This window comes from Cnephaeus nilssonii (assembly GCF_951640355.1).
Source record: "Cnephaeus nilssonii genome assembly, chromosome: 20".
Classification (NCBI taxonomy): domain Eukaryota; kingdom Metazoa; phylum Chordata; class Mammalia; order Chiroptera; family Vespertilionidae; genus Cnephaeus; species Cnephaeus nilssonii.
The window spans coordinates 45,454,651-45,478,445 of record NC_137091.1 but is presented as its reverse complement, the minus strand read 5'-3'; the positions used below and the strand labels follow the sequence as shown (position 1 = coordinate 45,478,445).

The following is a 23,795-nucleotide window of genomic DNA, read 5'->3' as shown; positions in this document are numbered from 1 at the left end:
TGAACTTTTACTTGGATGGCTTCTCAGGTAAAGGGAAGAAAAAGAGCTCAGGGCCCACCCTACGTGGGAGTCCACGCTGAACTGGGAAAGCAGTGGCCAGGCCTGCATGGTCAGAGAAACCAGAAGAAAAGGGACCCTCATTTGGGAATTTCCAACCGTTAACACGGGTGGTCCGAAGACCTCAGGTTGTGACTTTCATTTCGTCTCAGGCTGGTAGTGTTCTTACGCTTTTGACAACACCAAGTGTTCTCTGTGAAAAGACACTTCACTAAAGGCCTCAAATTGTTGCTTTAAACATATTTTCAAGAAAAGCGAGTAGCACACAGATATAACCAAATAGACCGAGTGCCAGGAACAAGAACCAGCCGAAATAAGAGACACTAGAAACAGATGCACGAAATACCTGTGCTTTTGGAATTATTAGACAAAAACATGCTTTGTTTATATAAAATATAAGGTTGTCATTTTTCTGCAGGAACCTGGGAACTATAACAAGTAAATATGCCCTGGATGGTAGCCCAGTTGGTTAGAGCATCATCCTGGTACCCCAAGGTTGTGGGTTCCATGTCCCGTCAGGGCGCATAAAAGGAACAACCAATGAATGTATAAGTAGAACAACAAATTGATGTTTCTCTCTCCCTCCCCCTCTCCCTCCCCCTTTCCACCCTTCCTCCCTCCCCATCCTATCTAAAATCAATGCAAAAAAAAAAAAAAAGACATTGGTACAGGTGCTACAGAATTTAACAAGGTAAAAATTGGATATATACGAATAAATTTGAAAATATAGATGAAGTGGACAAATCCCTAGAAAACTATAACCTACCAAAAATAACTTGAGAAGAAATGTAGCATTTGCTTAGTCATAAAACCATTCAAGCAAATTGAATCAGTGAGTTAAAATTAACCACAAAGAAAATTCTGGGTCCAGACATCGTCTCTGGCAAGTTCTGCTAAACATGAAGGAAGAAATAATTCCAAAAGGATGCAAACTCTTCCAGAGACTAGAAGAGCGATGTCTTCAGCTCAGTGTACGAGGCGAGCCGAACTGTGAGACTGAAACCTGACAAGGAGCACAGGCAAGAAAAATCTAGGCCAATATTCATTTAAAAATACGAAATAATAAAATGGATGTAAGGGAATCCATGCTCTGTTTTTTTTCCATAATGGCTTCTTGCAATATTAAATCCCCCCCCCAAAAAAAAAATTATGGAGTGTGGGATCCCCTTTCCACGTCCTGTGTGGTTCAGGGTTTGGGTTCTGGAGAAGGGCCGCACACAAATGAAAGGAGACTTGAAGAAATTGAATTTGGCGATATGGGGGGCCAGGCGGTAGTCCAACTCTAGTGGGAGAACTACTCCCTGCTCTGGCCCTGCCATCCCCTTTATTGAGGCTATGGGGAAACACCCATAGCCCTTAGGCAGGAAATAACAGAAATTTACATGGGACAAACAGAGGTGGAGGCTGCTGCAGCTAACCATGTCTCAACTAAGCAGTGAGTGGTTAGAGCAATTAAGGTTGTTGACCAGCCTTCCGGCTTCCTGTCCACATCTCTCTATTAGTGAGACAGTGATTGGTTCCCGGCAGTGGAGGGCCTATCCTCAGTTGGTCCTTGAACATGTACTTGGTCTGCCTCTTGGCTTATCCAGCATTGGTTCTAAGCCGAAGGAAGAGCAAGGGAAAGGATGGGTGTTTGGTGCACTGGGGGACAGAAAGCTGGTGTAGCTGGGAGAAGCATAATAGCCCTCGCCCTGGCTCAGTGGATAGAGCGTCAGATTGCGGACTGAAGGGTCCCGGGTTTGATTCCGGTCAAGGGCACATGCCCTGGTTGCAGGCTCTATCCCCAGTGGGGGGGGGGGAGGGGCGGGAGGAAGGGGCGTGCAGGAGGCAGCCGATCAATGATTCTCATTATGGATGTTTCTGTCTCTCCCTCTCCCTCCCTCTCTGAAATCAATAAAAAAATATTTTTAAAAACAAAAAAAACACAGTTTACAGATGAAGCTCCAGTCCCCCTTGATGACCTCTTTCCAATCTGAGACTCCGTCCTGGCAGTGACCACGGCCAGCAGCTGATGGCGGGTCCCTCCAGGCCTCTGTCTGAGAGCGTGTCTGTGTATCCAGGAAGGCCGCGGATGCATAGTATTGTCGAGTAAATGAGTAGTATTGTTTTGAGCAAGCATGCGAGTGTGTTTTCACATAAATTGGATCACACCGTACATGCTGTTCTGCAGCTTGCTCTTCTAGCTCCACAATGTGCCTGGGAAATCTATCCAGATCTATTTAAATCAGTCCATGCCGCTTCTTTAAAAAGCTGCCATCGTATTCCGGAGCGCTCCTGTTTCTGTACCCATTCTCCTGTTGCTGGACAGGGAGGTTATTTTTGGTGTCTCTGCTCTTACCAACAACGGCGTTGTGAACGTCTTTACAGAGGTTTCCTTGGGTACACGCACGTCTCCTGGGGGGGACGTGGGCATGTCCATTTTCATTTCAATAAGCACTTCCTGTCATTGTCAGCGATTGCTGAATCATGAATTCCAGGAACCCAGCAACTTCAAAGGACAGTCGTGTGTGCCCTGGCCGGTGGCTCCGTTGGTTGGAGCATCATCCTGTACACTAAAGGTTGCGGGTTCAATTCTTGGTCAGGGCACATATCTGGGTTGCAGGGTCCATCCCAGGCGGGGCGCATATGGGAGGCAACTGATCAGGGTGTTTCTCTCTCTCTCTCCCTCTCCCTCTGTCTCTCTCTGTCTCTCTCTCTCTCTCTCTTTCCACACACACACATACTTCCTCTATAAAAATCAATTCAAAAAACCATGTGTTATTGTTTCTGTGCCAGCCTGGCTGGTCTCGGGCTGCTCTGTATTGGGCTGCAGGTCTGGCTGGCTCAGGGGAGCTCCAGGTGCTGATCCTGGGGCCCAGGCTGGGGGCAGGTCAGCCGGGACCCCGAGGACTAAAGACAAGGTCCCAGGCCTCTCAGTCCTAGATCCAGAATTGACTCAGTTTCCGCCCACCTGCCATTGGCCAAAGCAGTCACGTGACCATGCAGAGCGTCCACCTGCCATTGGCCAAAGCAGTCACGTGACCATGCAGAGTCTAGCGACCACCCCACACACGTGATGAGGCATCCAGTTCTCTCTCCTGCCGGTGACGGGATGAGGACGCTTCCCCAGGTCCTCTTCAGCGCTGACGTCACCAGTCAGCTGCGGTTTTGCCAGCCCTGTGCAGGCCCTATACGTTGACTGTCCCCCCAAAATGCTTTCTTTCTTTTTTAAAAAACATTTTATTGATTTTTTTACAGAGAGGAAGGGAGAGGGAGAGAGAGTTAGAAACATCGATCAGCTGCCTCCTGCACACCTCCTACTGGGGATGTGCCCGCAACCAAGGTACAAGCCCTTGACCGGAATGGAACCTGGGACCCTTCAGTCGGCCCGCAGGCCGACACTCTATCCTCTGAGCCAAACCGGCCAGGTCCCAAAATGCTTTCTTGACCACTATCAGCCAAGAGGCAGCACGAGGGGAAAAACCCCGAGGGGGAATCGGGAGAGACTGCCACTGACCCCTCCCTGTCTCAGAGCTGCTTTCTCCGCGAAGAGCAGCGGACCGCCTGCCGATGGGACGCAGGGCCCGGAGCGCGCAACCCCAGGGCAAGTCCCAGTGGCATTTGGACAAATCACTTCATCGCTGCAACCGCCGCTATTCCAGCGGCTGAACGGGGTCAATACGCCTGCCTTCCCTGCGGCAAAGCGCTGCTGAGGCCGCCCTCCCGCGCACAGTTAGGTGAGCTGCCGGGCCTGCGGGGGGTGAGAGCGCTGGGCGGGGTGAGACACAGTTAGCCGGCCTGTCCCTCGCAATATCAGCCAGTCTGCCACACTAGCAAGCAACAGAATCCCAGTGGAAACTGGTTTAAGAAAAAGAAAAAAAATGAGGGGGGAGTGCACATTCCGTGGTTAATGTAACTGTCAAGTTCACGAATAGAGTCCGCATCAGGAACAGCTGCATCAGGCGCTCCTCTTCGGTTTCTCCTGCCTGCTTTCCTCGCCTTCCCTTCATTCCTAGCAGCCTCTGCTCTGCTATGGCAGGGTCACCAGCTGCCTTCAGGGAACTTTACAAAACAAGTTAAAAAAGAGGCTCCGGGGATGGACAAGTTCAAAAGCCACTACTACCTGGCAGCGTGGCTCAGTGGCTGAGCATCGACCTGTGAACCAACCCGGAGGTCACCGTTCAATTTCCAGTCAGGGCGTATGCCCGGGGTTACAGGCTCCATCCCCAGCAGGGGGCGTGCGGGAGGCAGCCGATCCATGATTCTCTCTCATCGTTGATGTTTCTCTCTCTCTCCCTCTTGTTTCCTCTCTGAAATGAATAAAAATATATTTAACACACACACACACACACACACACACACACACACACACACACACACACACACAAAAGCCATTACCTCCGAGTGAATAAATTTCAAAAAGGCGTCCCTCCATCCCGCCCTGGCCCAGTCCTGCATCCAGGCTGGAAGGTTCGGCTAGAGCCGTGGTCGGCAAACCGGCTCGCGAGCCACATGTGGCTCTTTGGCCCCTTGAGTGTGGCTCTTCCACAAAATACCACGGCCTGGGCGAGTCTATTTTGAAGAAGTGGTGTTAGAAGAAGTTTAAGTTTAAAAAATGTGGCTCTCGCCGAGACCAGTTTGGCTCAGTGGATAGAGCGTCGGTCTGCGGACTGAAGGGTCCTAGGCTCGATTCCGGACAAGGGCATGTGCATTGGTTGCGGGCACATCCCCGGTGGGAGGTGTGCAGGAGGCAGCTGGTCGATGTTTCTCTCTCATCGATGTTTCTAGCTCTCCATCCCTCTCCCTTCCTCTCTGTAAAAAATCAATAAAATATATATTTTTAAAAATAAAATAAAAATAAAAAATTGGGCTCTCCAAAGAAATTTCAATCGCTGTCCTGTTGATATTTGGCTCTGTTGACGAATGAGTTTGCCGACCACTGGGCTAGAGGAGCGCGGGCTGGCCCGTGAAGCACACACGTCCCGTGTGAGCGGCAGCCCTGAGAGTAGCAGATGGTCCCTGGGAGCTCCAGGCTGCAGCCTCCCCGCTGGCCACGCCCAGTCCGAAGGCACCCCCAGAACCGGGCCGAGGCTGGTTCTCGTTGACCAGGAGAAGAGCCTGAGGCCCCGGGATGAGTTAGCTCCACGGAGCTCACTGCAACGGAAGTAGGACAAGGAGCGTCCCCAGCCGACATGGTGCCGTTATTAGAAAAAGGAGGGAATACACGCAGGCCGGCCAGGCCACGGACAGCTCAGCCCTTCTACCCCGCAAGGAGCTTTCAGTCTAACGAGGGGGCAGCAAACAGATGAACGAGAGCCTTGGAAGTCGGATTTGGAAGGGCACGGACGTTATCTAGGTCAGCGCCCCTAGCTTCTGTTTTTAAGATTTCGTCCTCAGTCGAGTTCATCAGTTAGGACTAATTAGTTATTTATTTTTAAAATGGACTTATTCCTGGCCGGCATGACTCAGTGGTTGAGTGCCAACCTATGAACCAGGAGGTCACGGTTTGATTCCCAGTCAAGGGCACATGCCCAGGTTGCAGGCTCGATCCCCAGAAGGGGGCGTGCAGGAGGCAGCCGATCCATGATTCTCTCTCATCATGGATGTTTCTATCTCTCTCCCTCTCCCTTCCTCTCTGAAATCAACCAGGGATTGAACCCGAAACCTAGGTATGTGCTCTGACCTGGGATCAAACCTGCAACCTTTTGGTGTGTATGGGACAACATTCCAACCAACTAAGCCACCCAGGTACCTCTCTGGTTATTTCTTTTTTAAATATATATTTTTGATCGGCTGCCTCCTGCCCACCCCACACTGGGGATTGAGCCCGCAACCTGGGCATGTGTCCTGACTGGGAATTGAACCGTGACCTCCTGGTTCATAGGTCGACGCTCAACCACTGAGCCACGCCGGCCGGGCCTGATTATTTCTTTAATGTAAGTTCCTAGAAGTCGGATTACTAGGTCATTAACAAAACCCTGCAGTGAACGCTAGCGCAGCTTTTTCACGTTAACCGTTCTGTTCGCTTCCTTTTGACAAGCCCAAGGGCACAGCATTAAAGCAGCTCATTGGTTCTTTTCTCTGCCCATCAAGTGAGCAACACATGTTTTAAGGTTCTATTGGCCGCCGGTGGGAGTGCAGAGAAACAGACACGCATGCCCGTACCGCATCGGAATGTAAAGCGCTGCCACCCTGCGGACAGCAGGTAGATGTCAAATGCCGAAAGGCTGCGAGGCCACCTGGGTCCAGCAGAGACTCAGACACACAGAGGCCGCCGTGACGCATTGACTGCAGTTTTCCTTTAATGAAACGACCAGGTGCCCGACCCCAAGGGAATGGGTACGTTAACGACCTCAGTGGAATATCACGCAGCCGCTGAAAATGACGATCTGAGGAACCCACAGATGCAGGTGAGGTGCCGTTCGATGAAGGAAAGCGGGTGCACACACTGTGTGTGAAGTACGAGGGCCGCTGTGCGTTTACAGACTACGCAGCAATGCACCAGACGGATGAGGAGTGGTTGTATTTGGAAGGAGGGAGTATGGAACTTCTTTCTACTTTTTTTAAGACTACTTAAAATTTTTTTAAAATTTATTTATTGACTAGAGGCCCGGTGCACAAAATTCTTGCACTGGGTTGGGGGAGGGTTCCTCAGCCCGGCCTGCGCCCTCTCGCAGTCCAGGAGCCCTCGGGGGATGTCCAACTGATGGCTTAGGCCCTCCACGGCCGCTGAACTCGCCAGCTGTGAGCCCAGCTCAGGGCTTCTGGCTGAGCCTTGCTCCCCCTGTGGGAGCACACTGACCACCAGGGGGCAGCTCCTGTGTTGAGCATCTGCCTCCTGGTGGTCAGTGCAGGGCATAGCAACTGGTCGTTCCGTCATTTGGTCGATTTGCATATTAGCCTTTTATTATACAGGGAAGGATTTTTTTTTGAGAGAGAGAGAACATCAATTTGTGTTCCACTTAATTATGCATTCATTGTTGCTTCTTATATGGGCCCTCACCAGGGATCAAACCCACAACCTTGGCATATGGAGGATGATGCTCTAACCAACTGAGCTACCTGGAAAGGGCTCTACTTTTTTCTTATTATTCTTTTTTTTTAATGATTTGAGAGAGAGAGAGAGACATCTATGTGCTGTTCCACTTAGTTATGCATTCACTGGTTGATTCTTGCACGTGCCCGCCACCGTGGCCTATGGGGACGATGCTCTCACTAACTGAGCAACACGTCCAGGGCTTTTTTTTCTGCTTTTCTCTCTTCTCCACCTGCTCTTTCCTGATCATTGTGGCAGTTTATTCTGCCCACGTCCTAATCCCTGGGAACCCGAAAGTGTGTTGATTTACGCGGCAAAAGGGACTTTGCAGATGTGACCACAGCAAGGCCCGTGGAGCGGGGAGATTATCTCGGATTACAGGTGAGCCCACTGTCATTAGAAGGGTCCTTATCAGAGGGAGGCGGGAGGGCCAGGGTCCGAGGAAGTGAGTGAGCGTGCAAACAGACGCTGCAGTGATGGGAGGCCTCAGCCAAGACGTGCAGCGGCCTTCTAGGGTCCACACGGAGCACAGCCTCCTGCCCCCCACCCTGGCCCCATCTACGCTCTCTCCCTAAACTTACAATACTCTCCCCCTTTTTAAAATACATTTTTATTGATTTCAGAGAGGGAGGGAGAGGGAGATAGAAACATCAATGATGAGAGAGAACCATTGATCTGCTGCCTCCTGCACGCCCCCTACTGGGGATAGAGCCCACAACTCGGGCACGTGCCCTTGACCGGAATCGAACCCGGGACCCTTCAGTCCACAGGCCGACGCTCTGTCCAGTGAGCCAAACCAGCCAGGGCAATTTCCCCCTTTTTATTGAATGCATTCGGATGACGTTGGCTAATAAAATTATATAGGTCTCAGGTGTACCAGTCTATAATGCATCATCTGTATGTTGTATTGTGTGTTCACCACCCCAAGTCAGGTCTCCTTCCATCACCATTTATCCCCACTTTACCCCCTTCTACCTCCCCTACCCCCCCTCCCCTCCTCCCCTCTGGTCATCACCCCGCTGCTGTCTGTGTCGATGAGGTGTGTTTTTTTGTGCTTTTTCTTTTTCTTTTTTAAATATATTTGTTGATTTCAGAGAGGAAGGGAGAAGGAGAAAGAGATAGAAACATCCTACATAATAAAAGCCCAGCGGCTCTTTCTCCGCCATCGAGGTGCGTGCGTTCGCTTCTCCTTCGCCATGTCTTCCCACACGACCTTCAGGATCAAGAGGTTCCCGGCCAAGTAACAAAAGCAGAACCGGCCCATTCCCCAATGGACTTGGATGAAAACTGGTAATAAAATCAGGTACAACTCGAAGAGGAGACAGTGGAGAAGAACCAGACTGGGCCTGTGAGGAATCACACAGGAGAGATGACTCCCATATTTCTGCTGTATCCAGGTTGCCTGCACCTTTAAATGGTTGAAAAGATGCTACCGTCTGGACAGTTGGGGCATTTTCATTGGAGAATTAATGGACTTGTGATTTTGCTCTGTTGATCCCCCCGCCCCTGGAATAGTAGGATGGTTCAGTAATAAATGTGTGAGACCTTAAAAAAAAAAAAAAAAAAAAAAGCCCAGCGACTGAAAGGTGGAATGACCAGAACGACCTATCGACCAGTCGCTATGACGTGCACTGACCACCAGGGGGCAGACGCTCAACGCAGGAGCTGCCGCCTGGTGGTCAGTTCGCTCCCCCAGTGGGAGCACCACTCAGCTGACCGGGATGAGCTGCGCTCCCACAGCGGCCGATCCCCGCAGGCTACGCCCCCCACCAGTGCACGAATCCCGTGCACCGGGCCCCTAGTCAATGATGAGAGAGAATCATGGATCGGTTGCCTCCTGCACGCCCCCTACTGGGGATCGAGCCCGCAACCCAGGCATGTGCCCTTGGCCGGAATCGAACCTGGGACCCTTTAGTCCGCAGGCTGACGCTCTATCCACTGAGCCAAGCTGGCCAGGGTATTTTGTGCTTTTTCTTAATCCCTTCACCTTTTCACCGAGCCCTGAAGGTCCCATCCCCTCTGACAGCTGTCAGTCTGTTCTCTCCCTGAGACTGATGTTGCTCAGGGAGACTGATCTTGGACTTCTGGCCCCCAGGATGCTAAGATCCCTGTCTGTGTCGTTGTAAGGCTAACGCACAGGAGACGCCACACGGCCAGTCCGTGTTTGCTATGCTGAGGGCTGATTTTGTTTCAAGAAGGAACAGTCGACGTGCGTAGAAGACTGACGGTGCGTGCTGTAGTCGACAAATTTAATGATACTACGCAATTTTCCTGACACTTTCCAGACGCCGGGGATGCAGGCCTGGCGGAGGCCAGGCCTCTGTTCTCAAGCAGCTGGCCTTCTGGTGAGAGAGCAGCCAGTGAGTAGCAGGCAAAGCGTAAGAACATGTCAGTTGTGGAGAAATGCGCAGAAGAAGACAGCACAGAGAAGCGGTACAGAGAGTGGTCAGGAGAGCGGGGGAGGGCGCCTGGAAGTGAGCTGGACATGAGGGGCCCCTGTGAGGCGGCGATAGTTGAACTGAGACCTGAAAACTAGAAGGAGCCAGCCAGGTGCAAACCCGGGAGAGAAGTGTTCCGGGCAGAGAGCAGCACGTGCAAAGGCCCCGAGGTCGGAATGAGCTCACCGAGTGGAAGAAGCTGGAGTGCAGGGAGCGAGGGGGCGAGTGGCAGGAGATGAGGTTGGAGTGGTATCGGGCCCAGACCACGCAGGGCCTTAGAGGCCTCCGTTAGGAGTACAGGCTTCACTCGAAGTAGGGTGGGGAGTCCTCAGAATGTCTTGGGATAGGGATAATATGATCTGATTTACCCTTTTTTAAAAATATTTTTTTATTGCCCTGGCTGGTTTGGCTCAGTGGATAGAGCGTCGACCTGCGGACTGAAAGGTCCCAGGTTCGATTCCGGTCAAGGGCACATGCCCGGGTTGTGAGCACATCCTCAGTAGGGGGTGTGCAGGAGGCAGCTGATCGATGTTTCTAACTCTCTATCCCTCTCCCTTCCTCTCTGTAAAAAAATCAATAAAATATATTTTTTTAGAAAAAGAATTTGGGAAGGCCCTGGCCTGGTAGCTCAGTTGGTTAGACCAGTGGTCGGCAAACTCATTAGTCACCAGAGCCAAATATCAACAGTACAACGATTGAAATTTCTTTGGAGAGCCAAATTTTTTACACTTAAACTTCTTCTAAAGCCACTTCTTCAAAATAGACTCGCCCAGGCTGTGGTATTTTGTGGAAGAGCCACACTCAAGGGGCCAAAGAGCCGCATGTGGCTTGCGAGCCGCAGTTTGCCGACCATGGGGTTACAGCATTGTCCGATATGCCAAGGTTGCAGGTTCGATCCCCAGTCAGGGCACAAACAAGAATAAACCAAAGCATGCATAAATCAGTGGAACAACAAATCAATGATGTTTCTCTCTCTCTCTCTCTCTCTCTCTCTCTCTCTCTCTCTCTCAAATCAATTTAAAAAAAAAGAATTTGGGAAGGACTCTGCTGGGCAGTTCCAGCTCTGGGTCTCTAAAGAGGATTCCGTGAGATGGTGGCAAGAGCTGCAAGAGAGGAGAGCTAAAGCAGCTGTGTGCTGTCCCGGCTTCTCTCCCTCTTCACTGTCAGGGCCTCTCCACGTGGGCTAGTTGAGCTTCCTCCCAGCATGGCGGCCTCAGGGCCTTCAGCTGGCTTAAATAGCACCAAAGGCTCAAGAGCAAATATTCCAGCAAGTAGAGAGGAAGCTGCATCTCTCTTAGCACCACGTGGCGTCACTTCCGCCACACTCCATTGGTCCAAAAAAAAAAAAAAAATCACAAAAGCTCTCCCAGGGCCAAGGGAAGTGCTCATGGAAGAGTGTCAGAATGCGGAGGGTGGCAGGGAGGGTGGGGGTGGCAATTGCTGCAGCCATCTTTGGGAAATTCGGTCGGCCCCACTGACTCAGGACAAATATCGATGTATGGAAACCAGACGGCAGGTGACAGCGGTTTAGGGCTTGGCATGGAGGCACAGTGAGGGCCAGAACTGGAGGTAAGGCAGGGCCTGGCTGAGCACACCTGGTGAGGTTCCCATCCCAGACCTCTTCTCCATCCCTGACAATCTGGATCCTTTTACCCGCGGAGGGGAAGGCTCACCGCAGGCGCTCAGTGTAAGTGTATCAAACAAAACACAGGAGCGCTGGGGGGTCCCACCTTGAAAGGGTTTTCTGAGCAAACCAAACTGCATGAAGTGGAAAATGTCTCACTTTCCCCGTATTTTATTTACCAAAGGTTTACCTAACTGCCCATCAGAACTTTTCTTTTTTTAAATCCTCACGAGACACATTGATCGGTTGCCTCCCACATGCACCCTGACTGGGGCCAGGGATGGAACCTGCAACCCAGGCATGTGCCCTTGATCGAGAATTGAACCCGGGACCCTTCCGTGCATGGGCCGATGCTGTAACCACTGAGCACACCAGCCAAGGCCCATCAGAACCTCTGATCAGGTTGAGACGAGCAGTGAAAACACGGAGTGGACTTCTAAAAAAAAAAAATTAGAGCTTGAAGTCAAGAAATGTGATGTTTAACCCTTGACACACCATCCCAGAGGAAATCTATGATTGCCATTTCGTTTTTTGAAATGGTAAACATACCATTTGAGCCTCCATTACTACGGGAGTGCCTACCCCCACCCGTCTTCTTAGGTAATAGGGTTTCTGGTGCAGGGTAGGCCTCAGTCAATGTGGAAAATGGGAATGAAAAGTGGGCCTAGCTGGCTTGGTTCAGTGGTTAGAGCGTCGGCCCACAGACCATAGGGTCTCGGGTTTGATTCCCAGTCAAGGACACGTCCCTGGGTTGCAGGCTCAATCCCCAGCCCAGGTCAGGGCACGTGTGGGAGTCAGTCAATCGGCGTGTCTCCCTCACATCCATGTTTCTCTCTCTCTCCCCCTCCCTCCTCCCTTCCACTCTCCCTAAAACTCAATGAAAACATATCCTTAGGTGAGGATTTAAAAAGAAAAGGGGGGGGGGGGGGTGCTCAGGACTGCTGCTGGAGTTACACTGAAGGCAACGTCCAGGGGACGGAGACTGGCCCTGAGGACTGGTGTGTGTTGGAGCCGAGCCTCCGTCCCCCCTTTTCCCCTGTCCGGGCCCCTGGACATCCCACCACGCCTGTCCTGTTTCCCCCCTCAAAGGGGCCAAGCTCACGGCCCAGCCAGGGCTTCTGTTTCCACATTCCTCTACCGGGGGACTCCCCCGCCCACCCACGTGGCTGCCTCTTTCTCATCGTTTCATCTCATCTTAAAAGCCTCTTTCTCCCGCCCGGCCATGCCAGCGGGGCTCAGTGGTTGAGCGTCGACCTATGAACCAGGAGGTCAGGGTTGGAATCCCGGTCGGGGCCACGTGCGGGTTGCGGGCTCGATCCCCGGGGTGGGGCGTGCAGGAGGCAGCCGGTCAATGGTTCTCTCTCATCGTTGATGTTTCTCCCTCTCTCTTCCTCTCTCTGCCTGAAATCAATAAAAATGTGTATTTTAAAAAGCCACTTTCGGCAGGAGGACCTCCTGGATCACAGGTAAGTCTGTGCCCCTGGTGCCTCCAGCCCGCCTGCCCCCCCTCGGGCCGGACCTCTGATTTCTCTGAGATGGGCCCTCGGGTCGCCTGTTCGGGAAGGCCAGCTCCATGCAGCTGCTTCCCGGTCCCCGCCAGTGCCTGGCACCCATTAGGCCTCCGTGAGCCCTGGGGCCTGATGGCCACTCATTTCTCCTTCGGTCCCACAGCGAGCGAGCGTCACACACCACAGGCAGGGAGGGCTCAGACCCTCCTCAGGAGGCCTCGGGGGCTGGGAAGCTGTTGAAATTCTCCCCATATGTCCCCCCCCCCGCCCCCCCTCCCGCTCTGGCCTCTCCCCCCGCACCCTCTAGTAACTAACGGGTTAAGGCTGGGCCCGGCCAGGCCTTGAGGATCCCGGTTCAGGGTGGTGGTGAGGAATCAATGAGGAGTTCCTGAAGCCCTCGGCCCGGCATCAGCCCGCGGCGAGAACACAGGGCACGCTGGCCACGCTTATTATTATTGTTTTGCCAGCGTCGCCATTGACCTTGGGGCTGCGCTCTGCGGCCCCCTGGGGTGCGCGCAGCTTCACGCCTCCGTCTCCCAAACAGATCGCAGCGGCGCCCAGGTGGGAGCCCACCTGTTGCTCCCTGGCCCTCACCTGTCTCTCCTTTCCTCAGTTTCCCCTCTCTGCAGCTCTCACATCTCTGGGTTAACCCACCCCCACCCACAGCCACGTCGTAGGCACCCAAATGTGACCTCACTTGTCCCGTGAACTCGGGGTCTGTCTCCCGCTCTGCCTCCTTACAAAAGTCTGTCTCTGGCCCCCTCATTCCCCAGACAGCCTCCGGTTCGCCCCATTTCTGCCACACCTTCCCCACCCGGGCCTCTCAGAATGAGAAGGGCGAACAGGGGGTGTGGGGTCCGGGTCCGGGAACCTCATCTTTTCTCTCTCCTCCGTGTCCAGACTTGCTGAGGGGACAGGGACCAGACGGGGTTCCTGCCCTCATTTCAGAGCCTGGAGGGGATCCGGGGCCTGGGCAGGGGCTGTGGCCCTTCCGCCGAGGCCGGGTTTCTTTGCCCCCCAATTCCCCCAGCCGGGCGCCCTTGGCTGGTGCCCAAGCCTTGGGGGGAGTAGACAGGGGGCTGAAGGGGCGAGGGGGGGCCAGGCGACCTCTCCCAGCCTCTGCGGCCGCCCTTCCCTGCACCCCAGGTGCCGGCCGGCTTCACAGTTCTAAATGCGGCCCCACACCCGCCGCCTCGCCGGGAGGTGAGAGGATGGGCGAGGTGTGGGCCCTGCCCTCTGCCCCCTCCCCCCAGGCGCCCGCACCTGACCGGCCGGCTCTGAACCGGGGCCCCGTGTCTCCTCGCTGCTTCCAGAGCCCAGGACCCCGGGTGGGGAGGGTGGGGATCCGTTGGGTCTTAGTGACAGCTTCTCCCCCTGGTCCCCTGTCCCCCCCTCTCCCCACATCACCCCAAAGTTTGCCTTCTCCGCTCCTCCCGTCCCCCCTTTCAGCTGCGGGGCCTGCCCCAGCCCCACCACCTCCCTCCTCCCCTCCCTCCTCCCTCTGACCCACCCCTCCTCCCGCAGTCACCCAGAGGGACCCCCTCCACCTGGGGCACTGCTCCCTCTGTCCCTCTGTCCATCTCTGTCCCTCTGTCCATCTCTGTCCCCTCTGCCCCCCACTGTCCATCTCTGCCCCCCTCTGCCCCCTCTGCCCCCTCTGCCCACTTCCCCCCCTTTCCCCTTCCCTTTCTCCCTCCCTCTTTTTCTCTCCCACTCTCATCCTTCCTCTCTGTTTTCTCCCCCCCCCCCCGCCTCTCCATCCTCCCTCTCTTCTCCCTCCCCTCACCCATCCTCTCCCTTCGTCTCCCTCCCCCCTCTCCCCCCCTCTCCTCCTCTGGCCTCCCCTCCCCTCTCCGCTCTCCCCCCTCCTCTCCTTCCCGGGCAGCTCCCGCTCCCGCCCGCCCTCCCTCGCTCCCCCTCCACATCAGTATTCCGCTCCCGTCTCCGCCGCTCTCGGCTGCTCCCGGTCGCTGCCGCACCGTCCCAGGCGGGGGCCGGGGCCGGGGCCGGGGCCTGGGGGGGGTGGGTGGGGGGAGAGCGGCGCGCGGCCCGCGGAGGGGTGAAGGCGGCGGGCACGGCTGGAAGGAAGGAAGCGGGAAGAAAGGAGGGGAGAAAGGAAGGCGAGCGGGAAGGCGGGCGGCGGGCCGCGGGCGAGGGCGCCGGGCCGGGAGCGGCGGCGGCGGGCGGCGGCCCCTGCAGCTGCGGAGCCCCCTCCCCATCCCGGAGCCGGGGAGGGGGGCGCACGCGAGGCCCGCGGCCGCAGCCCCGCCCCCCGCGCCTCCCCGCAGCGGCCGCGCACCCCACGGCCCCGCGCCTCATTGGGGGGGTCCTCCCCCCGCGGGCCGGGCATGCTGCCCCCCGGAAGGAGCCCTTTCCTCGCTGTGAGTAGACGCCGAGGGGCGCCCGGTGGGGGCGGGGGGCGGAACCGTGGGGCGCGGGGGGGGGCATTCTCTAATTAGGGGACCTGGTCCCGGGCCTCCTGGGGAGGGGGCGGCGGCAGAGGGCAGTGGGAGGGGCCTGCGGGGAGCACCGCGGGTGGGGGAGGCGGCGGGGGGTGTCTCGGGGCCTGGCGAGTTCTGTGTTGGGGGGTCGCCGCATCCTGGGGACGGGCGGGGTGGGGGTGCACGTCCCGCGGCCGCTGCGTACCCAGCTGCGGGGTTGGGGGTGCAGCTTGGGGTGGGGGCTCGCGGGTGCAGGTCCGGGACCCTATTCGGGTTCTCCCCCCCCCCCATGGCCCCTCCCACCCTCCACACCGCGCTGCCGGATGGGGGGGGCATCCAGTGATGGGGCGGGGGGAGAGGCGGGCACGGGGTTTCCTTGGTGACCGCGCCTGGCAGGAGCGGTTGCCTTGGCAACCGGGGAGAACCGGGGAGTTTGGGAAGTGAGAATGGGAGAGACGGAGGGGGTGACTGGAGAGCGCGGCAACCCCCTCCCCAATCTCAGCCCCTCTCCCTCTGGGCCCGCCCAGCGCCTGCCGGCGAGCGCCGACCCCCGCCCCCCCTTCCGAGACCCCCTTCCGCCACCCCCTTCGGCGCGGGGCCTTCCGTCCCTGGGCACGTGGCTCTCGGGGCCACTGCCTTCCCCCCTCGGTCCTCAGCCCGCTCCTCTCGGGGACCCCCTCCCCCATCTGCTGCCACCCAGAGCCTCCCCACCCTCACACCTGCTCTTCTGGGGTTCTCCCCTGCACCTCACTTCCCCTCGGGGTCCCCCATCTCGGACCCCCCCCCCCCCATTTCCCTCCCGGACCCGCTCTCCAGGAGACCCTAACTTCAGCCTTTCTCCTGGCACGCCCCGCCCCCTTCTCGCAGGCCCCTGTCGGTGTGGGACCCCCTCCTGTGACCTTTCCTCCTGTCTCCTCACCGCGGGACCCCCCAACCCCAGACCCCCCGGGGCGGGGCCCTCCCACCGGCCGCTCCCGCTCCGACCCTCAGCTCCTTCCAACTCCGGGGCCGGCCGAGCGCTCTCCAGGGTCCCGCCCACGGTCCCACCCCACCCCTTCCCTGGGCGCCCCCTCCGGGCCGGGGCCCCCTCCGGGCTGAGGGCCCTGCCCGCGACGCCCCCTCGCCCACCCGTCCCGTCCCCTCTCCCCGCCACTCCCCCCTGCCCCCCGCCCCCCTCCGCTGCCCCTCCCGGGCGCCCCCATCCTGCCCGCTCCCCGCAGCCGCGGCCCCCCTCTCCCGAGGACACTTTCTCGGGGTGGGAAATCCCCGGGGAGCGCCCGCCGGGCGGGGAGGCCGCCCCGCGCCCCCCGCCCCTCCCAGCCGGAGCCGGAGCCGGAGCCGGAGCCGCAGTCCGGCCTCCGCAGCGCAGCGCCCATTGCTATGCGCCTCACATCCCGGCGGGCGCAGCCGCCAGACGGAGCCCGGCTCCCGCGGCAGCTGGGAGCAGCCGAGGCGCTCCCCCTGCTCCCCTCCGCGTCCCGGCGGCCGGCAGCACCCTCTCCCACCCCAGCCCCCCAAACCCCCCACCCCCAGGACCTGCCGATCGGCCCCGCCCTCTTCCCGCGGCACCGGCTCCTCACCTCTGACCTGCGGCTCCCGGCCTGCTCTCCCCTCGCACCCCCGGCTCGGCCTGGGTCTCCTCCCATCCCATCCCATCCCGCCGCCTGAGTGTCCGGTGCAGCCTCGGGGCAACGCGGGGAGGGACGGAGTGGGGCGGGTGGAGGCCTGAGGCTCAGACAGGGCAGAGGAGGTGCGAGCTGGAGAGCGAGAGGGCCCCCCACCCCCCATCCCCCCCACCCCCATCCCCCCCACACACACGCGCAAGGAGCCAGACACACACAGTTACTCAATTTCCAAAAGAAAGGGAGAGTCAGGGGCTCACACTGAGGAGGCAGAGCCCCAGGGAGCCACAGACTCGGGGAGGGTGGGACGGACCCACGGTGCTGGCAGGAAGGAGGCAGAGGTGCGGGGTACGGGGTGCGGGGTGCGGGGCGGGGTGCGGGGCCCAGTGTGTGACTGTCAGAGGGGCCTGGTGGGCCAGAAGCAGAGGGTGGGAGTGTGTGAGCAAGGCACGGAGGCACGGGGAGGCAGAGGTGCGGGAGGGGCACACTCACACACACACACACACACACACACACACACTCACTCATTCACCAGCAGCCAGGGACCCGGATGTGGGCTCCGAGACCCGGTCACACACGTGGCTGCGGACCCACAGTCAGCGGAGGCGGCAGGAAGGCCCGGAGTCTTGTGCACACACTGACACACACACACAGCCCCTCACAGCCAGGCCCGGAGGGGAGACCGAGGCAGCCCTCATGGAGAGAGGCCCCCCGGAACCTCACACTCACTGACACAGACACAGGCCAGGGGCACGCGGGTGGCCTCAGGGCCAGGACCGCGGCCCACAGGCTGCAACACAGGCCCAGAGCCCAGCACGGAGTCCACCCCGTGGGGCCCAGCGCCGCCCCAGTCCCACCACCAGGCAGCTGGGAGAACCCTCCCACCAGGCAGGGGGCTCCTTGCTGTCGGAGGGGACCGACCGCAGAATCAGGACTTCAGCCCTAGCCGGTTTGGCTCAGTGGATAGGGCTTTGGCCTGCAGACTGAAGGGTCCCAGGTTCAATTCTGGCCTAGGGCACAGGTCCCGGTTGCAGGCTCGATCCCTAGCCAGGGGGCATGTAGGAGGCAGTCAATCAATGATTTTCTCTCATCACTGATGTTTCTCTCTCTCTCCTTTCCTCTCTGAAACATATATATATATTAGAGGCCCAGTGCATGAATTCGTGCATGGGTGGGGTCCGGCCAGCCTGGCCAGGGGGAGGGGACATGGGCGGTTGGCCGGCCTGCCTGCTGGTCGAACTCCTGGTCGAGGGGACAATTTGCATATTAGCCTTTTATTATATAGGATATACACTGAGTGGCCAGATTATTATGGGTTCAGAGATCATTATAATCTGGCCACTCAGTGTATATATACAAACAAACCTTGCCCTTTGGCTCAGTGGATAGAGCTTTGGCCTGCAGACTGAAGGGTCCCAGGTTTCGATTCCGGTCAGAGCACGTGCCCGGGTTGCGGGCTCCATACCCAGTAGGGGGCATGCAGGAGGCAGCCAGTCAATGATTCTCTCTCATCATTGGTGTTTCTATCTCTCTCTCCCTCTCCCATCCTCTCTGAAATCAATAAAAATATATCAATAAAACAAAAAGAATGTAGGTTTCTGAGGGCCACTGACATGCCTGGCGGAAGTAGAGCTACCCATGAGCGCACGCGCACACCTGCACAGAGGCTGCAGGAGAGAGGCCGCTCTCCAGGCAGAGGCGAGGGGGCGGGGCGCGTGCTCCTCTTCCCGCTCAGGCTCCAGGCTCGACAGCCATCCCCACCTCTGTCTGCTCTCCCCACCCCACCCCCCCACCCCCTCCCCGCCGCTCACCTGGCCTGCCTGTGGGGACCTTCATCATTTCTCCAGTCTCCCCACCTGTCTGGCCTGCTATCTGTCATAAGGCGTCACCTGCACTGTCCCTATCAAGCCTCTCAGCCTCTCACCTGTCGCCTGGGCTGACCCTTCACCCCGCCCCCCGGCCCCCCAGCCCCCGCCTTCCTGTCCTCACTCATCTGTCTGCCCTGGACTCACTCTCCGCCTTTCTCTCTCCCACCCCATCTGCTGTGACACCTGCCTCCCGTCTGCCTCTGCTCACAGGGTCTCTGCACCTGTGTCCCCTCCCCCCGCGCCCCCTCCTCCCGCCTCTGCCCGCACCCCCGAGCCCTCCCTGGCGCCCTGTGGGCCGGTGGCTGAGCGTTATTTCCCCAGCGCTACCAAAACGCTTCGTTCGTGGCCAACTTGTTTTCAGGAGCTTAGCGATTTCACATCATCCATTCTCACCACGAGAAAAACATTGTAACTGTGTGAGATGGGTGAGGAGACTCACTGTGGGGATCAGCTCACAGATACTGGAGCTCTCTGTTGTACAGCGAGACTAATATAATGTGACGCCAATTACGTCTCCAAAAAAATCCAGATTATCAGCTTTTGTGGAAACCACCCTGCCCCCCCCAACAGTGGGCCACCAAGTCCTACCCTGCCCTCACCCACCCTGCCAGCCCCTCACCTGCCTTGCCATCCCCCTCACCCACCCTGCCAGCCCCTCACCTGCCTTGCCATCCCCCTCACCCACCCTGCCAGCCCCTCACCCGCCCTGCCATCCCCTCACCCGCCCTGCCATCCCCTCACCTGCCCTGCCAGCCCCTCACCTGCCTTGCCATCCCCCTCACCCACCCTGCCATCCCCTCACCCGCCCTGCCATCCCCTCACCTGCCCTGCCATCCCCTCACCCGCCCTGCCATCCCCCTCACCCGCCCTGCCATCCCCCTCACCCGCCCTGCCATCCCCCTCACCCGCCCTGCCATCCCCTCACATGCCCTGCCATCCCCTCACCTGCCCTGCCATCCCCTCACCCGCCCTGCCATCCCCTCACCCGCCCTGCCAGCCCCTCACCCGCCCTGCCAGCCCCTCACCCGCCCTGCCATCCCCTCACCCGCCCTGCCATTCCCCTCACCCGCCCTGCCATCCCCTCACCCGCCCTGCCATCCCCTCACCTGCCCTGCCAGCCCCTCACCCGCCCTGCCAGCCCCTCACCCGCCCTGCCAGCCCCTCACCCGCCCTGCCATCCCCTCACCCGCCCTGCCAGCCCCTCACCTGCCCTGCCAGCCCCTCACCTGCCCTGCCAGCCCCTCACCCGCCCTGCCAGCCCCTCACCCGCCCTGCCATCCCCTCACCTGCCCTGCCATCCCCTCACCCGCCCTGCCAGCCCCTCACCCGCCCTGCCATCCCCTCACCTGCCCTGCCATCCCCTCACCCGCCCTGCCATCCCCTCACCTGCCCTGCCAGCCCCTCACCTGCCCTGCCATCCCCTCACCCGCCCTGCCATCCCCTCACCCGCCCTGCCATCCCCTCACCCGCCCTGCCATCCCCCTCACCTGCCCTGCCAGCCCCTCACCCATCCTGCCAGCCCCTCACCTGCCCTGCCATCCCCTCACCCGCCCTGCCATCCCCTCACCCGCCCTGCCAGCCCCTCACCTGCCCTGCCATCCCCTCACCCGCCCTGCCAGCCCCTCCCCTGCCGGTCACAGGCTGAGTCTCTCTCCTTTCCACGGGCACACTGTGGCCCTATCACTCTCCACACGCCTTCCCTCAGTTTCCTCCCAGACTCCGAGCCCCTCTGCCAGGGGTCTCCGCCCCCCTCTTCCTCCTCATCCCAGGCAGCGTGGCCGTAGCTCCCGGCTGCCCTGGGGCCGGGCCTGCTTCGGGACCAGGCGCAGAGCCCACGCCAGTGCCCGTGGCCACTGTGGGCCCTGCCAGTGCTCTAGAGTCGGGGTGCACAAAGCCGCATGTGCACACCGTCCTCAGCTGGTGACAGCTGGGCCAGCCACGGCCCCACACTTTCTTTTTTATTTTTTTTTCATTAATTTTAGAGAGAAACATGGATTTTCTGTTCCACTAATTGATGCGTTCATTGGTTGGTTCTTGTATGTGCTCTGACTGGGGACGGGACCCACAACCTTGGCAAATCGGGACAAAACTCTAACCAACAGAGCCACCGGGCCTGGGCGAGACCCCACGCTGTTGCCCGGGTAGGTGTGTTAGACTGTGGGCCTGCACACCACAGGCAGGAGGAGGTTTCCCTGAGGGGGGGGAGGGGTAGGGGGGGCAGTTGGAAGTTTATCTGTTCCAGGTCTCAGAGGACGGGGTGGGTGTGGCACTTACATCAAACCACAGTGCCAGGCGTGGGACCCGGTCCCTCCAGACAGGGCCTTCCAGTGGTCTCACGCCAGGTCAGGGAGCAGATGGTAGTGCTCAGGCCCAACCTGGGTCCTCACCATCACCCTGGGTCCTCACCATCACCCTCTGTCCTCACCATCACCCTGGTCCTCACCATCACCCTCTGTCCTCACCATCACCCTGGTCCTCACCATCACCCTGGGTCCTCACCATCACCCTGGGTCCTCACCATCACCCTGGGTCCTCACCATCACCCTGGGTCCTCCACCATCACCCTCAGGCCTCACCATCACCCTGGTCCTCACCATCACCCTGGTCCTCACCATCACCCTCTGTCCTCACCATCACCCTGGTCCTCACCATCACCCTGGGTCCTCACCATCACCCTGGGTCCTCACCATCACCCTCGGTCCTCACCATCACCCTGGGTCCTCACCATCACCCTGGTCCTCACCATCACCCTGGTCCTCACCATCGCCCTGGTCCTCACCATCACCCTCGGTCCTCACCATCACCCTGGTCCTCACCATCACCCTCGGTCCTCACCATCACCCTGGGTCCTCACCATCACCCTGGTCCTCACCATCACCCTCGGTCCTCACCATCACCCTCGGTCCTCACCATCACCCTGGTCCTCACCATCACCCTGGTCCTCACCATCACCCTCTGTCCTCACCATCACCCTGGTCCTCACCATCACCCTGGGTCCTCACCATCACCCTCGGTCCTCACCATCACCCTGGGTCCTCACCATCACCCTCAGGCCTCACCATCACCCTGGGTCGTCACCATCACCCTCAGTCCTCACCATCACCCTCAGTCCTCACCATCACCCTCTGTCCTCACCATCACCCTGGTCCTCACCATCACCCTGGTCCTCACCATCACCCTCGGTCCTCACCATCACCCTGGGTCCTCACCATCACCCTCTGTCCTCACCATCACCCTCTGTCCTCACCATCACCCTGGGTCCTCACCATCACCCTCTGTCCTCACCATCACCCTGGTCCTCACCATCACCCTGGGTCCTCACCATCACCCTCTGTCCTCACCATCACCCTGGTCCTCACCATCACCCTGGTCCTCACCATCACCCTGGTCCTCACCATCACCCTGGTCCTCACCATCACCCTCAGGCCTCACCATCACCCTGGTCCTCACCATCACCCTGGTCCTCACCATCACCCTCAGGCCTCACCATCACTCTGGTCAGTGCAGGAGCATGTGCTCGTGACCTGTCTGGCCAGACACCCCCATCCCCAATGGGGAGGGGACCCCTCTCCCTTCCCTCCCGGTCCCTGAGGGGGGTGGCAGGGAAGTGAGAAGGGTGGCAGGATGCCCCTTGTTGCCTGGAAACCTGTCGCAACTGTTGTCATGGCAGGTGGAGGCGGAGGGGCTGCCTGGGAGACCTGGGAGATGGGCTGTGGGGCCCTGTAGTAGAGGGTGGGGGGTGGGGCAGGAATCTGTCCCAGGGGGTGGCTGGGTCCCCAAGAGGGCAGCTGAGAGAGAAAGTTGAGTCCTGGAGGGGGATTGAGGAACCTGTGTATGACTCGGATGCAGGGGGGCTGGGGGCCGAGCACAGGCCACCCCCTTCCTGTCTCGGCTGTGTCCCCTGGACCGCTCAGCCCCGTGTCCTGCCAGGGAGCTGAACTGGGGCCCACGCTCTCGTTCAGGGACGAACAGGAAGGTCAGAGCGCAGTGCCAGCCCCAGCTCCCGGAGAGCAGACCCCAGGCACCAGCTCAGGGACTGGCCCTCCTCTGGCCTGAAACCCTAAAGGCAGGCCAGATGGTGATGGTGATGGTGAGCCCCCATCCACGAGCGCCCCTCCCCGGGAGCCAGGCTCCGTGCGGAGCCTCCATGGTCCCTCCTTCACTCCTCCCTGCCAGGGAGGCACCATCCTCATCCCTAGGGTGGCCTATGGGGAAACTGAGGCCCCCTGCCCAGGATCACACAGCAGGAAGCGGCAGGCCTGGGACTGCGAACCCAGGCCCTGGCCTTCGCCAGCGGCGACCCCTGCTGTCCAGAGGGGAAACCGAGGCCCGGAGGGGGAAGCGCCAGGCCCTCCCAGTGGGAAGTGGGTATTGCTGGTAACCACAGTGACTACATTGCGGGGAACCGTGGACTGTGGGAGACCGGACTTCCAAAGAGACGCTGGAGTTGCCCTAACTTGGAGGCTCCGGCCTCTGGGTCTTGGTGATCTTCCTCCTCCAGAGGGGAGGGGCGCCCCCCCCCCCCACTCCCACAGGGGCCTTCCCACACCCAGTGGCGGGGGCAGTCCCGGTCCAGCTGGGGGGAGGGGCAAAGACCTTTCAGGCAACTCTAAGAGACACCCCCCCCAACCCGTCCCCCCCCCCCCCCCGCCACAACCTGTGATGAATGAGTGGTTTCCATTCAGCCAGAAATGCTGGATTGACACAAGCGGGGGGGAGGCAGAGTCACAGAATGAGGAAAAGATTTGTTCTTCCAACCCAGTGAGAAAAAGTAATAACTTTTTAAAAAGAGATTTAAAATTTTTAAAAAATAATTTACTGATTTTGAGAGAAAGAAACGTGGATGTGTAGCTTCACTTATTGACGCCTTCATTGGTTGAGTCTTGTATGTGTCCTGACCGGGGGATCGAACCTGCAACCTTGGCAAATCGGGACGGCACTCTAACCAAGTGAGCTACCTGGCCAGGGCCCAACGCGGTCACTTGTAACTCTGCTGCCGTTCAGTGCCAGCGCTGCGCACGTCCCACCACCACGCGAGGTGTCATCACCTTCACAGGTAGAGCCGGGGGGGCAGGAGGGGCCCCCTCGAGAGAGTCGGAGTTCAACCCCAGGGTTCCCTGACCCCAGTCTCTTGCCCCCGCTCCCACCCTCCTGGAGGGCTCAGCACGGTGAGAGTCATTTCGTTGAGAGCGGTCTGTGTGCTGGACCCTGCGCTCAGCCTC

General features: G+C 58.7%; 1 pseudogene across 1 annotated transcript; it reads left to right on the top strand.

Annotated features, from left to right (window-relative positions):
* The first annotated feature begins 8,268 nt into the window (after nt 1-8,268).
* LOC307092320 (large ribosomal subunit protein eL39-like) lies at nt 8,269-8,424 on the top strand (annotated as a pseudogene). The gene has a single exon. The product of its transcript is annotated as a large ribosomal subunit protein eL39-like (transcript).
* The last annotated feature ends 15,371 nt before the right edge of the window (nt 8,425-23,795 follow it).